Source organism: Balaenoptera borealis (assembly GCF_965194805.1).
Source record: "Balaenoptera borealis genome assembly, chromosome: 2".
In the NCBI taxonomy this organism is placed as follows: Eukaryota; Metazoa; Chordata; class Mammalia; order Artiodactyla; family Balaenopteridae; genus Balaenoptera; species Balaenoptera borealis.
In genome coordinates this window covers 37,049,322-37,067,322 of record NC_138867.1, presented here as the reverse complement: position 1 = coordinate 37,067,322, position 18,001 = coordinate 37,049,322, and the positions used below count along the sequence as shown (strand labels likewise).

The window sequence follows — 18,001 nt, the reverse complement described above, 5'->3', positions numbered from 1 at the left end:
GAGCCCTGGTCTGGGAAGATCCCACATGCCGCGGAGCAACTAGGCCCGTGAGCCAAAATTACGGAGCCTGCGCGTCTGGAGCCTGTGCTCCGCAACAAGAGAGGCCGCGATAACGAGAGGCCTGTGCACCGCAATGAAGAGTGGCCCCCACTTGCCGCAACTAGAGAAAGCCCTCGCACAGAAACGAAGACCCAACACAGCCATAAATAAATAAATAAATAAGCCTAAAATTAGAGGTAGGGATTCATTTCAGTCTATCCAGAGTACTAGTTTTAATTAACTGGCATAAGTGCCATGAATGCCCCCCATATTTTAACTCTAAAATTACATTGACATTTTGCTTTTAGAGTACTACTGAGTGAATTTCTTCAGTGTGTGTTCCCTGGCAAATAAATACATTAAGCTATTGTTTTGATTTTTGAGTTTTGTTTCGTTTGCTCTGTTGTTGCTGCCGTTGTTGTTATTCTTTTTTTTTAATATCTTTATTGAAGTATAATTGCTTTACAATGTTGTGTTAGTTTCTGCTGTACAACAAAGTGAATCAGTTATGTATATACATATATTCCCATATCCTCCCTCTTGAGCTTCCCTCTCACCCTCCATATCCCACCCCTCTAGGTCATCACAAAGCATCTAGCTGATCTCCCTGTGTTATGCAGCAGCTTCCCACTAGCTATTTATTTTACATTTGGTAGTGTATATATGTCAATGTTACTCTCTCACTTTGTGCCAGCTTCCTCTTCCCCTCCGTGTCCTCAAGTTCATTCTCTACATCTGCATCTTTACTCCTGCCCTGCCACTAGGTTCATCAGTACCACTTATTTAGATTCCATATATATGCGTTAGCATATGGTATTTGTTCTTCTCTTTCTGACTTACTTCCTGTTGTTATTCTTTTTTAAAATTTTTACTTATTTTTTAATTGAAGTATAACTGACTTCCAATATCATGTTAGTTTCAGGTGTACAACATAGTGACTCAATATTCTATACATTACAAAACAGTCACCATAACAAACCCAGCTACCATCTGTCACAATACAAAGTTATTATTATATTATTGACTATATTCTTCATGCTGTATATTACATCCCTGTGACTTATTTATCTTATAACTCTAAGTTTGTACCTTTTAATCTCCATCACCTATTTCACTCATCTCCCCATCCCCCTCCTCTCTGGTTTGTCCTCTGTATCTAGGAGTCTGTTTCTGTTTTGTTGTCTGTTCATTTGTTTTGCTTTTTAGATTCCATGTATAAGTAAGATCATATGGTATTGTTTTTCTCTGTCTGACTTTCACTAAGTATAATACTCTCTAGGTTCATCGTGTTATCACAAATGGCAAGATTTCATTCTTTTTTTATGGCTGAGTAATGTTCTGCTATATATATGTGTGTGTGTGCTTATATGTATGTGTGTATATATATATATATCACATCTTATTTAGCCATTCATCTGTTGATGGACACTTACGTTGCTTCCATATCTTGGGTATTGTAAATAATGCTGCAATGAACATAGGGGTGCATACAATCTTTTCAAATTAGTGTTTTTGTTTCCTTCAGAAAAATACTCAGAAGTGGGATTGCTAGATCGTATGGTAGTTCTATTTTTAATTTTTTGAGGAACCTCCATACTATTTTCCATAGTGGCTGTATCGTTTTTATTCTTGTACCAACAAATCAATGAGTTGAGTGAAGTTGTGTAATGTGCACAACAGTAACTTTTCCTATTTGCTTTTTGTATTTTAAATCCATTAGATGTGTTTCAAAGTGTCTCTTTTGAGTGAAATGAGAAGTCTTCTCACCTGCCCACAATATTAAGAATGACAGAAATGCTGAAAAGTTTGTCAGGTTTGTGTCTGTGATGCTTGGTAAACTGTTCTGATAGGGCATAGTGTGGGGAACACAAGGAGGGAGGAAGAACAATAGCAAAGAAAGGCTTTAAATAGACATGCAACCCACTCAGTCATTCCATTAAGCATCTCTGGAAAAGATGAAGTATTTGGTCTCTAGGGTCCCATGTATTTCCCAGCAGTGCACATTATAAACCAGTGATGCTATGAACTTCTGCCTCCTTACGTTCGTACAGAATTTATTATCTGTGTACAGATTACATCATTATTAACATCAAGGCATTAAAAACTAATAACTCAAAATGGGAATAGACCTTGGCCAAATCATGAAGTATGCAAAATTTGTCTTCATCTCCCCTTTGCCTCAGATACCCAAAGGATGTCCTCCCCTGGGCACCACATTTGATACTATTTCCAACAGTCAACTTCCCAAGCTCCAGACTCTTCTTACTCCTTCCTCTTATCAGAATTCAGTTACAGGTTTACCATTCTCCTGGACATGGCTCATTTTTGTTTTTTTTTCTAAAATGGTGGCGAATTTCTTGGTACACTGATCAAACTTTCAAGTCTAATTAAGAACAACAAAGAATGAATGCTATTAGTGACCCTTTCAACAGGAGTTTTCTAGTGCCATGGTCTTCAGAGAAATGGATGTTTGAAAGGGTACGCCCCACACAGCAAGGAGCTTAGGAGACAATTCTCAGGAGGACCCCTTCTTGGGGCTCCCAGGTCATAGCCACCAGATGACTGTTTACACCTATTGTGTAAAGCTCTTTCTTAAGGTATGATTTGAATATTTATGCTTGTGAAACACTCTGCCAGTTTGGCTCCTAACATTGTTTTTTAATTACTTTGTAGAGTTATAATTTATATATCTTTTATTCAGTGGTGGCCTGTTATTTTACTTTTTAAAATTATCATCAGTCTCATCATCATCCTAGCAAAAATAATCACTACTTCTACTTTCACAACCATGAAGACTATGTTCATGTTTTGAGTCTTCAGTATGTGTCATATGTTTGGGAAAACTGCCCTCCTGTTTCCATGAGGTGAGGAGGGAACCTTAATGAGATAACACAGTCCTCTTCTATGGGAGAAGTATGCATCTATCTGATGTTGAGATGGAAAGATTCTGACATCTTTTGGATGATGTTTCTTCATTAGATAGAGTGAAGTTGTCAGACCCCTAAATACATGTCCTCACTTGTTCTATTTCCACTTACAAAGCTCTAAGGACATTAAAGCTGCCTATGGAGACTCCATCTCCAAAAGGAATTATGAAACGTCACTGTGGTTTAACTATGGTTATCAGATTTATCAGTCATTAAGTCCCTATTTTTATTCTTTTCCAATGTCAGTTGGTTCAAAACTGTGAGGGACAACAGTAAAATTACCTCTCAAAGGCTGAAACCCTTAACACCAGGCTCTATGCTCAGAGTTTTACATGCATTATCCTGATTAACTGTTACAACAACGTTGAGAGGTAGATATTATTACTCTCATTTTACAAATGATAATGAGAATTTCAGTGGCATAAGTAGCAGGTAAGTAGGAGAGAAAGGATTCAGGTCTAGGTATATCATGTTGCTTCCTAGTCTTTATGCTTTTACCATCCAAATACTCATCCTTAAACACCTTATAGTGTAGTATCACTTGATTTTGAAATTTAGGTAAATGGAATCATGCTTTATGTATGCTGTTACGTCCGGTTTCTTTTGTATTGTTCATGAGATTTTCCCCATGCTGTTCCATATAGCTGTAGCTCATTCATTTATATATTGAATAAAATTCAATTGGCAAAATTTATTTTTTATACTTCTAATGGACATTAGAATTGTTTACAGTTCTTTACTATTTGAATAATATTACTATGAAAATTCTTGCACATGTCCCTAGGTACACATGTGCATTTCTCTGTATTAAATCTTGCTTCACAACTAACACTTGATATTCAGTCTTCTAATTTTAGCCATTCTGGTGAATGAGTAACCGTCTGTCCTTGTGGTTTTATTTTGAATTTCCCTGATGTTTAATGAGGATGAGCACCTTTTCATGTGACATTCTTGGTTGTTTTGTTTTCCTAATTTATGAATTGCCTTTTAAATTCCCTTGCCATTTTTTTTTTTCTTACTGGATTCTACTGGGTATCTGTCTTCTTATTGATTTGTAGGAACACAACATATGATGGAAGCCTTATGTCAAGTATGTATGTTGTAAATATCTTCTACCACTGTCTGGTTTACCATTTCACTTTCTTTTGATGAAAGGAAGTTTTAAAATTTAATGTAATCAAATATATTGGTCTTTTTTTCTGTTGTTAGTATTTCTTGTGTCCTTTTTAATAAAATCTTCTCCTACCTGGTATAATGAAACTATTCCCCTATATTAACTTCTAAAAACTTCATTTTGCTGGTTTTCACATTCAAGTCTCACTTGGAATTGGTTTTTCTGGTGGTATGAGGCAGAGGTTGATTTATCTGATTCATTTTCTGTTCGCTATAGGGAAATTGTCCCAGTACAATTTATGGAAAATATCATGTTTCACTCTTTGCTCTGTAGTGTCTCCACTGTCAAGTGTTTATATGTGTGTGGGTCTTCTGGGGGTCTTCTATTCTCTTCCATTGGCTGATATTTCTAATCTGGTGTTACTTCCACACTGTAAATAAAGCTTTATTTGAACACAGCCATGGTCACCCATTAATGTATTTTTTATGGCTTACTTTGGCATTGCAAGTGCAAAGTTGAATAGTTGAGACAGAGACAATATAGCCCAACAAAACCTACATATTCACTACCTAGCCCTTTACAGAAAAAGGTTGCTGACACTTGTTCTAACCTATACAAGAAGATTTTTCTTTAAATGAAACAATATATTAAAATTGGTAAGAAAAAAATGTAATATTATTGTCTACTAAGGAAGTCCAATTAAATCAGTGAAAAGAAAAGTACTAGCATTGATGACAGAGTTCAGTAAAATGCAAGATTATAGGACAACTACAAAAAAGAAACACTTTCTTGTAGCTCATTAATTAGCTAACTAGAAAATATTATGCAAAAAAGGTACCATTCTCAAGCGTAATAAAAGTTTTAGTATCCACTAGCAATAATCTTAAAACTGTGAGGATTTTAAGTAAAATTACTACAATTTATACATTAGTGGGGATGTACTCTCATGTTTGTGATGTAAAGTCTTTCCATTAAGAAAAGTCACTCTATTTATACAAGTCTTATTTTGTATTTTTCACAACAGCCAGGACTCCAGATGGTGTCTCTAGATGAAGTGTGCAGGAGCCCCTCTAGGTTTGGTATCATCATCTGTAATATGGGGAGAAAAAAACTCTTTCCTACTCACCTCATACAATAGCTAATGGGATAAAATGGAATATTAGATGAATTAAAAATTTAAAGTGCCAAATGAAAAAAATGATATTAGCATTTATGTTTAATTCTATGTGAAAAGGAGAATGAGAGCAATGAAATCAGAATACATGTAGAGAGTGTAAAGTGAGAAACACAAAAGGAAACTAAGGATGCAAGGTTTTAAAGTAAGATGATAGGTTAAGCTATCCAAGGTCATCTCATGTTTACTGCAGTCTCTGGAAATTAGGTAATTTCTTGTGATGTGCATTTAAGTCATGCTGTGGTGTAATGCGTGGGATTTGCTTGGAAATCATATTTAAGGCCCAGAAATGGATCAGTGATGAACAGCAAGTAATATTTGGGAAGCAGTGACACTTAAAGTAGGCAGTTAGAAAGTACTAAGTAGAAGTGTTCAGAAGAGAAAGGCTGAGAGAAAGTGATTATTGCTTCATGCTAAAAGCTGCAGTAGAAATGTGCACCTGGGTGTTGGGCACAGAAGCTGGAAACTATACTTCAGACTGGTTCTGGGAAAGAGCACTGGTGCTTCTTTGAAGTACAATAATCTTACTGTGACAGGGAGTGAGAGGGTGATACTGCTCCTTCCCTTCTTCCCTGTGTTTTATTATGAATAGTGTGGTCTTTAGAGATAAATAGTATTGGAGAGATAGGCTTTTAAACCAGAATGATGGTCAGATTACCTGGGGAGATTTTAAATCATACATATCCGCAGACCCAAATCTGCTGAGGATGGAGTGGGGACAGGAATTCATATCTTGAAGATTCCACTTTTGATCACCCCAGTTTGAAAGTTCCAGAAACATTAGGGAAAGGACCCTTGTTGTCTTCCTGTCTATTTAGGAGTTCCTAAATTTAACAACTCTTGTTTATTTCAGAGCTGTTAAAATCCTGTGAGCCTCAGTCTGTTCCTCTGAAGATTAGATCAGAGTATCTTTAAGACTCCCTTCAGATCTTTGCCTCTGTGAAGTTTTAGAAAATCAATCACATAGAAGATTTGCTATAGAGCTCAGTTTGAACATTTTGAAAGAGATTTTCACCATTAAAGTCAGTTAACCAAAGGACTGTCTCATCTTGAACATCTCAAAGGAAGAGTAGATCTAATATATGTCAGTTAAGCCTTGACTGAAATCATTCATTCAACATTCAAGAATTCACCAAGAGGCCTTTTTATGACAAGCACTGTCACATGCACTGGGGTTAGAGAAGAGAACACCACACACACAATCTCTGTCCTTGTGGTACTTAATTCTGGAAGGGGGGGGCAGCAGGTAGAACAATAACAGCCAAAACAAACAAACAAACAAACAATTACACGTTAGGATAAGTGCCATGAAGGACACAGACAGGACGAGATGATAGAAAGTAATTTGGTGGGGATGGAATCAGGTGTCACTTTGCATAGGATATTCGTGGAGGGCTTCACTGTACTGGCCCCTGAAAGAGGAGAGGGAGCTTGGCATCCAAAGGGGAGGGAGAAGAGTTTTCTAGTTAGAGGCCCAGTGAGTTACAGAGACCCTGAGGGGTCAAGAACTTGGAATGTTCAAGGATTGAAGGGAAGACAAATGGTGACTTGGATAGGGCCAGTGGTGGTGGAGACCCAGAGAAATGGCCAGGTTTGAGAGCTGTTTTAGACGAAGAAAATAGATCTTCCTTAAAGGAAAATAACACTCACCTACTTGGTATGACAGAGAAATACAGAAACATCTGAACACTGAGCCATTCTGTGAAATACTCATTGCATGATCTTAGCCAAATTGTGTACCCTCTCTTTGCCTCAATTCCTTCAACTACAAAATGGAGATAATAATACTTACCTTATGGGTTGTTATAAGGATTAAAACTAGAAAGTAAGTATAAATATTTTGCAGTGTTTGGAATATATTACATTGTTGATAAATGTTAAGTAATGTTATAATTATTATTATTAATTTTTTTATCATATGGTTTTATAGAAGAGATGAGTCTATCAGTATCCTGAATAAAATAAGCCTCCATCCTAGGTATTTAGGTTTACTCCTCACTGGAAAAACGAAAGACTCCTAAATCAATATAGGAAATTTATTTTAAAATACTTTGTTATAGACAGTATAATATTATACAGGGACCAGTTAAAATTTTATATCTAGAGGTAGTCAGTTAGCATGTGATCAAGAATGTACTGTTTATGAGAGGTCAGCCAGCATTGTGTCAAGTACCAGAAGCCACGCTGGTTATCAATAAATTTATCGATATGTTTAACATACTGAATGTAAAAAAAATAGGTTTTATTGCTGAAACCAACGTCTTGCTAAATAACATAATGGACGTTATATGTAGCTCTTGTTGGTGAAATGAGGCATTTCCAATCTTGCATTATCTAGACAGAAGGATTCACCAAGGTCTGTATCCTGTACCCATTAAGAACATCACCCACGGCTTGATCCCTAATAGATCCTATATCCAGCTGTCTGGGTACATCTGTTTGCCTCATGCCCACTAGAGGACACAGACTTGGGAATCTGCCTCATATGAATCTCTAATACCAAGTATGCTTAAGTAACTTAGATGACATAGAAATGGAACTTCATCAAGCTTACAGAATATATTTATTAACTGTGATACTTGCCTTCTTAATAAATATTTAATAAATGTTATATGTCTGGAAAACTTTATTTGACACTGGCTTTCATTATAAAACATGTAGCAAGACTGTGGGAGATTAGCCCTTTCCTCAAATTTTATTGGTGGATACTTTCTTCTACCAAGAAGAATATAAGAAAACTGAATTGCTTGGGAAAGCTTGCAATAACGCCACGATTCCAGTGAATCACTTCCCCAATGCCCAATGTAGAGCCTTGCTTCCCAATAACAGCTTCTTTGGTATAGAAGCTGTGACTGCTACTTTAGTTTCCCTAAGATCTGTGGACCAGGAGTGGCCATGGGAAAACAACAGGTGCTCTGTTACCAAATTTTTGTTGTCAGCAGTGATGGCTATGGTATCCCTGCTGCTACCACCGTAAAGAAAGTCCTTGTCCCACCCGAACTGCTCAAATGACCTTTTCTTTACTGTTGTTATCCAAAAGGAATTATAAACGGGGGATTACACTAAAGGTCATTCCCTTGCCTCTCACCACCTCCCCGATTCCACCCCCTCACACAAGAGAAATATCTGGACCTAGAGACTTATACATTCAATGCCTGGTCCCACTCAGGGGATTCCAATGGTAACACTACTTTTCTTCCTTCTTTCCTAGTCTCTTACATAACAATCCAAATGATACAGATCTTCTTTTTCCCCATTGGTAAATACAATCTAGACTATTTTCCTTGGGCAGATGGATGAGATTTATATTCAGTACCTCTAATTTGTTCAAGTCTAGTATTTAAGTAGGGATAATATTCAGATGTCCTGAGAAGATTTTTCAAAAAAATATATATACATATGTGTATATGTATATGTATATATATATATATATATGGCTGAGTCACTGTGCTGTGCACCTGAAACTAACACAACATTGTAAATCAACTGTACTTCAATAAAAATAACAATAAGCCAACATCACATCTCAAAGATAATTTTTAAGTAAATATATATATATAGTTGTGAGGCAAATTTGGCTATATTAATATTATTGAGTTCTGCAGATGAGCAAGGTGAACATGAGGTTGATTTGGTCATTGGAACATCCTGATAATTGATCAGTGAATTTTGAGATTGTCTTTCCCTCTTATTCCAGAATAACTTTTCATGATAATGATAAATTATGTATTGATATTTGATGTAGAATTATTTCTAAGAAATAAAATAAATTTAATATTTAATAAAATATATATGTGCATATGTATATATGTACATATATATGTATATTTACACACACACACACATACCTAGCCCCCATCGTCATAGAATCAGACTCCTTTCTCTGGGTGGACCCAAGCATGTATAGTTGAAAAAACTCCAGGCTATTTACATATATAACCACATTTCAGAGCTACTGCTTAACTTTCTAAACAAACTGGGTGTGGCCCAGGTTCACTAAATGGGTAACTAGGCTTGCCTTGATACATGTTTTCAAAACATTTCATTTCCTAAAACTGTGGAAGTGTAGCTCTTAGAAGTTCCCAGCTGTCTCTCTTGCATTCTTGTCTGCCATATTCAAATGGTTCTTAAGGACTGGGGTCATCTCTCTTCCCCTCCTCTCTTGTTAGGTGGTCCAGCATAGACCAATCAGGACACTTTAAATCACATTTTTATAGGTTTGGATTATACTGGCAATTTGGAGTATTGGGTTGGAGTACTAAATCTTCTGGTTCCACAAGCCCATTCTCCAGGTCTGAGCTGCATGCAGAAGTTCCCCACCTCACGCTGGGGGTCAGGGAGCACATAGTTAAAGAGGCAGTGTTACTCAATCTGATGGGGGCAAAATGGAATGAGTGAAGAATCAGGCAGGTCAAGAATCAGAGTTGCCGAGGGGCTCATACAGGAGGATGTTTCCAGTTGACAAATATTAAGCATTCATGGTGTGGCTGCCCTGTGCTCTTCTGGGGTAGGTGGGAAAGACTTGACCTGTGTTTTCTTGTAAATCAGGAGATTCTAAACTTTCCTCAAAATAAGTGAAACTTTAAAATTATGCCACAGGGTTTTATCTCCCAAGGGTATTCATTAATTATTTGATCCAAATTCCTTGCATCGTAGCACAATGTCAAAATTGCAAACTATGAATTTTTCAAGAGAACACTGGAAACCAGTTGTAAACACTTGAAAAACACGTAGTTAAATTCACAACTCAAAAGCAAATGTTTTGTTTTTCATATTCACATTATTTTTGTAGGAGTGGGCAAACTGTGTCACCTTGCATACCTTCCCTCTTTTTGTACATCATTAGTTCATTTCCACCTTCATTCATCATTCATTCAATAAGTATTTATTGTATGTTTGCTATGTGCCAGGTACTGTGCTCTGACCTGGAGATAAAAGGATGAACACAAGTGCTCACCATTCCTACTTCTTGGAATTCTTAGTCTGGTGAAAGACAGGCATTAATGAAAATATCATACATCCTTATAAAGTTGCATTCTAAGTGTTAAGTGTTACAAAGGAAAATGATAGCATACTATGAGTGGGTATAATATAATCTAGTTAGATGAATCAGAAAAGACTTCCTTAAGGATAGGAAGTGGGCTGAGATCTGCAAAATAGGTAGGATTTAGCCAGGCAAAAACATGCAACAAAGGGAACAGCATGGGAAAAGTCCATGTGACCAGAGGACCATCTGAGTTTAAGGAACTCAAAAAAGCCTGGAGTAGCTGGAATGAGAGAGCAAAAGGAAGGGCAATAGGAGATAAGGCTGAGAAGGTAGGACAAGGCAAGTTGAGGAGGGCTCCCCTCATACACATTGTCTCATCCTCTCTGATTTTCCCCTTACCCAGTTCTCTCAACTGAAGGACTTCATTTAACACTCCCAACACTTTCCCTACATCCACTACTTTCACCTAGAATTTCCTCCCCAAATTCCATTTTTTCCATGAATCTTTCAGTGATGCCTCAAATAGAATTTATCTGATACTTTCTGTTTCCATGAACTTTGCATTTTTATTGAAATTTATCATATTTCAGGTTACCTCATACTTTTTTTAAACATATATGTCTCTCTTTCCAGATTTTATGACCTACATAGCAGGAATCTTGTTCATTTCCTATGGGTCCTAGCAAAGTATCTTGTGTCTAGCAAGAGTCTCATAAATTCTTATTGAATCATGTTAACACCAGGCTTCTGTAGAAAACAAAAAGTCAAATACATTCCTTTGTTTCCTTTCTTTTAAAGATTTTTTTTTTTTTGCTCAAAAAAAAGGCAACAGATAACAGAAAAGGTATTATGTAACATTGCAGACAGAATCCAAAAGTCCCCTAATATTTTTAAAGATTAACTTTCTTTTAAAGAAGAAATATGCCACATGAAGTCCAGATAAGAACCTCCTGCTATTTGGGGAGATATTATTATATTATTTTGGAAAACTCCAAATAGTCTGAATGAAGATCTCAATCGTTTACCCAAAAAATGGTATCTTATAATTAAAGCAACTTTCTGTAAAAATTAATGCTGTTTATAAAACATTTGGAAAATAGAGAAAAGTGGAAAAGAGCCATATTTGATGAACTTTGTTTCATCCTGAAGTCTTGATCTTCCTTCATATGTATGTAGAGTTCTCTGATTTTACTTTTTCCCCACTATTTTTGAGAACCTTGTGGAAGCTTTAGACTCTATAATATGTCCTCTTAACTGAAAAGGATTGGCAAAATGCACAGCCATTAACTTTTATACGTGTACTTTCTGTAATCCTTTCTAATGCAAATGCTTATGCCTCGTGCATTACTGACTTTCATAGAAAATGTTATTTCTTAATTTACAGTTATGACTTAGGCTGAACAAGGACTTACTGTTTGTCAGCTTTAACCCTGATGGAGTGGATTTAGGTATTGAGGTGAAATGGTAGGCAATTGAGAAAAATGAAACTTAGTGATTAGTGTTAAATGTTGACAACAAGCATTGTAACAATTTGAGGCAGTGTGAAATTGCCCTTTTCAGTGATTATGACAGTAAAGAAAGGCACCACAGGGTCATTGCTAAGTAAGGAGGACTGAAGCAAAGTTGGGAGAACACAAAAGGAGCCTGCATCTCCCTGCTTGAAATTGATTCAACAAAAAGAGAAATTGCAAAAGTTGAGTATGTTTTTAACAGCACTTATGAAACACTGAGATTTTAACTTTTAGACAGAGGCAGGGTGGTCTAAGCTAAAATGAAATTGAGAGAGACAAAAATTATGAAGAGTAATGCTTAGTACCTATGGACAGGTTTTTAACCTGGGATCCACAGATCATTTCCAGGAGGCTGTATGCAAATTTTACATCTGTGTGTATTTTCAGGGGTTCATTAAAGTTAAGAAGCTCTGTGTATGGTATAATTTTCTACCCATTTAATCGAATTTATAATCTATTATTTACTTTTGAATACTTCAGTTTAAATGGTGTGATATAACTGTGTCCATTCCCTAGTTTTAATTGATATGCTGATGTAGCATTTCAGAGAGTGTGGTCGCATACCCCTCCGGGAACTCCAGCCAAGACCCATTTAGATCAAACCTATTTTCATGATGATATTAAAATGTTATTTACCTTTGTTACTGTGTTTACACTTGCACTGAGAGTGCAAAAACAGTGGTCAGTAAAACTGCTGGCACCTCAACATGAATCAGGCAGAAGTACCTAAAGTAATAATTATATTCTTCATTGCCATGTATTCACAGGAAAAAGAAAAAGTTTTATTTAAGAATATTCTTGATGAAGTAGTAAAAAACAAAAACAAAATAATTGATTAAATCTTAACCTATGATCACACAATTTTTTACCATTCTATGTGAAAAAAATGGACATTGCACATAAAAAGCACCTCTACCACATATCAAAACTGATGATTATTCAAGGAAAGTACAATTTTTGAATTTTGAGATAAACAAGCCATTTTTTTCAAGTAATTATTTTTACTTGAAAAAAGACTAAAACAAATTATGGTAATTCAGATTATCACTTCACAGATAACAACTGACAGTATTTATTGACAGTGATAAAATTCAAGGTTACAGGAGAAAATTAGAATTTTGCAAAATATGTGTCTGCCACTATCAGCATAATAGCCTACCAATATTTAAAGAATTTTTGATGAGATCAGTGCTGATAATAATAAATGTAGCAATTTTTTGTGTTGTATAAAATATATCAACATTTGGAAGATCTGCATGACACAGTGAATATTTTCCAAATGACTAATGCTTGATTGATAGAATCATGCATGGATAAAAGATATACTCAAAGTGAGAGGTAGACTGGAGGACTTTAATGTAATGGAATAGGAAAAATTTATCAAGTTTTAGAATAGTATCAAAAAAAATATCATAGAGGAAGCTTGCACAAGCCTCTTAGATAGCCTAATCCACCAGAGGGCAGACAGCAGAAGCAAGAAGAACTACAATCCTGCAGCCTGTGGAATGAAAAACACATTCACAGAAAGACAGACAAAATGAAAATGCAGAGGACTATGTACCAGATGAAGGAACAAGATAAAACCCCAGAAACACAACTAAATGAAGTAGAGATAGGCAACGTTCCAGAAAAAGAATTCAGAATAATGATAGTGAAGATGATCCAGGACCTCGGAAAAAGAATGGAGGCAAAGACTGAGAAGATGCAAGAAATGTTTACCAAGACCTAGAAGAATTAAAGAACAAACACCTAGAAGAATTACAGAACAAACAAACAGAGATGAACAATACAATAACTGAAATGAAAAATACACTAGAAGGAATCAGTAGCAGAATAATTGAGGCAGAAGAATGGATAAGTGACCTGGAAGACAGAATGGTGGAATTCACTGCTGCAGAACAGAATAAAGAAAAAAGAATGAAAAGAAATGAAGACAGCCTAAGAGACCTCTGGGACAACATTAAATGCACCCACATTTGCATTATAGGGGTCCCAGAAGGAGAAGAGAGAGAGAAAGGACCTGAGAAAATATCTGAAGAGATTATAGAGGAAAACTTCCCTAACATGGGAGAAGAAATAGCCACCCAAACCCAAGAAGAACAGAGAGTCCCAGGATGGATAAACCCAAGGAGAAACACATCAAGACACATAGTAATCAAACTGACAAAAATTAAAGACAAAGAAAAATGATTAAAAGCAACAAGGGAAAAATGACAAATAACATACAAGGGAACTACCATAAGGTTAACAGCTGATTTCTCAGCAGAAACTCTACAAGCCAGAAGGGAGTGGCATGATATATTTAAAGTGATGAAAGGGAAGAACTTACAATCAAGATTACTCTTCCCGGAGAGGATCTCATTCAGCTTTGATGGAGAAATCAAAAGATTTACAGAGAAGCAAAAGCTAAGAGAGGCACATATATACAATGGAATATTACTCAGCCATGAAAAGAAATGAAATTGAGTTATCTGTAGTGAGGTGGATGGACTTAGAGTCTGTCATACAGAGTGAAGTAAGTCAGAAAGAGAAAAACAAATACTGTATGCTAACACATATATATATATATGGAATCTAAAAAAAAAAAGGTTCTGAAGAACCTAGGGGCAGGACAGGAATAAAGATGCAGATGTAGAGAATGGACTTGAGGACACAGGGAGGGGGAAGTGTAAGCTGGGACGAAGTGAGAGAGTGGCATGGACATATATACACTACCAAATGTAAAATAGATAGCTAGTGGGAAGCAGCCACATAGCACAGGGAGATCAGCTTGGTACTTTGTAACCACCTAGAGGGGTGGGATAGGGAGGGTGGGAGGGAGACACAAGAGGGAGGGGATATGGGGATATATGTATACATATAGCTGATTCACTTTGTTATACAGTATCAACTAACACACCATTGTAAAGCAATTATACTCCAATAAAGATGTTAAAAAAAAAAGAAAGCTAAGAGAATTCAGCACCACCAAACCAGCTCTATAACAAATGCTAACGGGACTTCTCTAATTGGGAAACACAAGAGAAGAAAAGGACCTACAAAAACAAACCCAAAACAATTTAAAAAAATGGTCGTAGGAACATACATATCAATAATCACCTTAAATATGAATGGATTAAATGCTCCAATGAAAAGACACAGGCTCACTGAATGGATACAAAAACAAGACTCATACATATGCTGTCTACAATAGAACCACTTCAGACCTAGGGACATATATAGATTGAAAGTGAGGGGATGGAAAAAGATATTCCATGAAAATGGAAATCAAAAGAAAGCTGGAGTAGCAATTCTCATATCAGATAAAATAGACTATTAAATAAAGAATGTTAGAAGAGACAAGGAAGGACACTACATAATGATCAAGGGATCAATCCAAGAAGAAGATATAACAATTATAAATATATATGCACCCAACATAGGAGCACCTCAATATATAAGGCAAATGCTAACAGCTATAAAAGAGGAAATTGATAGTAACACAGTAACAGTGGGGGACTTTAACACCTCACACCAATGGACAGATCACCCAGACAGAAGAATTAATAAGAAAACACAAGCTTTAAATGACACAATAGACCAGATAGATTTAATTGATATTTATAGGACATTCCACCCATAAACAGCAGATTACACTTTCTTCTCAAGTGCACACAGAACATTGTCCAGGATAGATCACAACTTGGGTCAGAAATCAAGCCTCGGTAAATTTAAGAAAACTGAAATCATATCAAGCATCTTTTCTGACCACAACACTATGAGATTAGAAATTAATTACAGGGAAAAAACGTAAAAAACACAAACACATGGAGGCTAAATAATACGTTACTAAATAACCAAGAGATCACAGAAGAAATCAATGAGGAAATCAAAAAATACCTAGAGACAAATAACAAAGAAAACACGATCCAAAATCTATGGGATGGGGGATTAGAGAGCAGGACATTCAGCTTGTGAGCGGGAACGTCTTAGTCGTACACGGAGAAAGAACGATTTAAAAATGGGTGATGTTGAGAAGGGCAAGAAGATTTTTGTTCAGAAATGTGCCCAGTGCCATACTGTGGAAAAGGGAGGCAAGCACAAGACTGGGCCAAATCTCCATGGTTTGTTTGGACGAAAGACAGGTCAGGCTGTTGGATTCTCTTACACAGATGCCAACAAGAACAAAGGCATCACCTGGGGAGAGGAGACGCTGCGGGAGTATTTGGAGAATCCCAAGAAGTACACCCCTGGAACAAAAATGATCTTCACTGGCATTAAGAAGAAGGGAGAAAGGGCAGACTTGATAGCTTATCTCAAAAAAGCTACTAATGAGTATTAGTTGGCCACTGCCTTATTTATTATGAAACACATGTCTCATGACTCTTTATGTGTACCATATTTAAATTGATCTCATACACTAGAATTCAGATCATGAATAGTTGATGTAATATTTCTGTCCTGATTTAAATAAGATTGGCTTGTGGCTAAATGAATATGGTCAGCTTTTTGAATTTTGGTATTAATTCTGGTTCAGCAAGTACTATCACTGTTTTCCCCATCTAAAGAGATGATTAAACTTGAATAAGGAATGTTAAACTTTTCAGGGATATGGTGAATGCCTTCTCAAACCCTATAGGAGATTGGTTTTATATTTAGATTTCTATAACTGGTTATATTAATATATTTAAATACTGAGAAGCTCCCTTCAATTTCTTATAGACCAGCAAGATTCACCTGTGTTTCAAGTTGTGTTCATTCACCTGTTAAGGCAAGGGTTGAAGATACACTGACAATGTCCACTTTATCTTTTTGGTCTTAACTATGCCAATTTAATTAAAATTCTCCATCTTAAAAAAAAAAAATCTGTGGGATGTGGCAAAAGCAGTTCTAAGAGGGGAGTGTATAGCAATACAGTCCTACCTCAAGAAACAAGAAAAATCTCAAATAAACAATCTAACCTTACACCTAAAGGAACTAGAGAAAGAAGAACAAACAAAACCCAAAGTTAGTAGAAGGAAAGAAATCATAAAGATTAGAGCAGAAATAAATGCAATAGAAACAAAGAAAACAATAGCAAAGATCAATAAAACTAAAAGCGGTTCTTTGAGAAGATAAACAAAATTGATAAACCTTTAGCCAGACTCATCAAGAAAAAGAGGTAGAGGACTCAAATCAATAAAATTAGAAATGAAAAAGGAGAAGTTACAAATGACACTGCAGAAATACAAAGCAACCGAAGAGACTACTAGAAGCAACTCTATGCCAATAAAATGGACAACCTGGAAGAAATGGACAAATTCTTAGAAAGGTATAACCTTCCAAGACTGAACCAGGAAGAAATAGAAAATATAAACAGACCAATCACAAGTAATGAAATTGAAACTGTGATTAAACATCTTCCAACAAACAAAATCCTTGGACCAGATGGCTTCACAGGTGAATCCTATCAAACATCTAGAGAAGAGCTAGTACCGAGATAGTACAAAAAAAAGAAAATTACAGACCAATATCACTTATGAATATAGATGCAAAAATCCTCAACAAAATACTAGCAAACAGAATCCAACAACACAATAAAAGGATCATACACCATGATCAAGTGGGTTTTATCCAAGGGGTGCAAGGATTCTTCTATATATGCAAATCAATCTATGTGATACACCATATTAACAAATTGAACAATAAAAACATATGATCATATCAATAGATGCAGAAAAAGCTTTCAACAAAATCCAACACCCATTTCTAATAAAAACTTTCCAGAAAGTGGGCATAGAGGGAACATACCTCAACATAATAAAGGCCATATACAACAAACCCATAGCAAACATCATTTGCAATGGTGAAAAGCTGAAAGCATTTCCTCTAAGATCAGGAAGAAGACAAGATGTCCACTCTCACCACTATTATTCAACATAGTTTTGGAAGTCCTAGCCACGGCAAACAGAGAAGAAAAAGAAATAAAAGGAATTCAAATTGGAAAAGAAGAAGTAAAACTGTCACTGTTTGCAGATGACATGATACTATACAGAGAAGATCCTAAAGATGCTACCAGAAAATTATTAGAGCTAATCAATGAATTTGGTAAAATTGCAGGATACAAAATTAATGCACAGAAATCTCTTGCTTTCCTATACACTAACAACAAAAGATCAGAAAAAGAAACTAACGAAAGAATCCCATTCACCATTGCAACAAAAAGAATAAAATACCTAGGAATAAACCTACCTAAGGAGGTAAAAGACCTGTACTCAGAAAACTATAAAA

At 35.9% G+C, this 18,001-nt stretch overlaps 1 protein-coding gene and 1 pseudogene across 7 annotated transcripts in view; one reads left to right on the top strand and one right to left on the bottom strand.

The window, feature by feature from the left end:
• The window catches only part of FBXO4 (F-box protein 4), a 354,502-nt gene that overhangs the window by 68,878 nt on the left and 267,623 nt on the right, over nucleotides 1–18,001 (bottom strand). The gene's annotated exons all lie outside the window — the stretch shown is intronic.
• Nucleotides 1–18,001, top strand: part of LOC309624397 (cytochrome c pseudogene) — an 18,506-nt pseudogene extending 505 nt beyond the window's left edge. The window contains exon 2 of the transcript XR_014249924.1: nucleotides 237–18,001. The product of XR_014249924.1 is annotated as a cytochrome c pseudogene (transcript). The remainder of the gene's footprint in view (nucleotides 1–236) is intronic.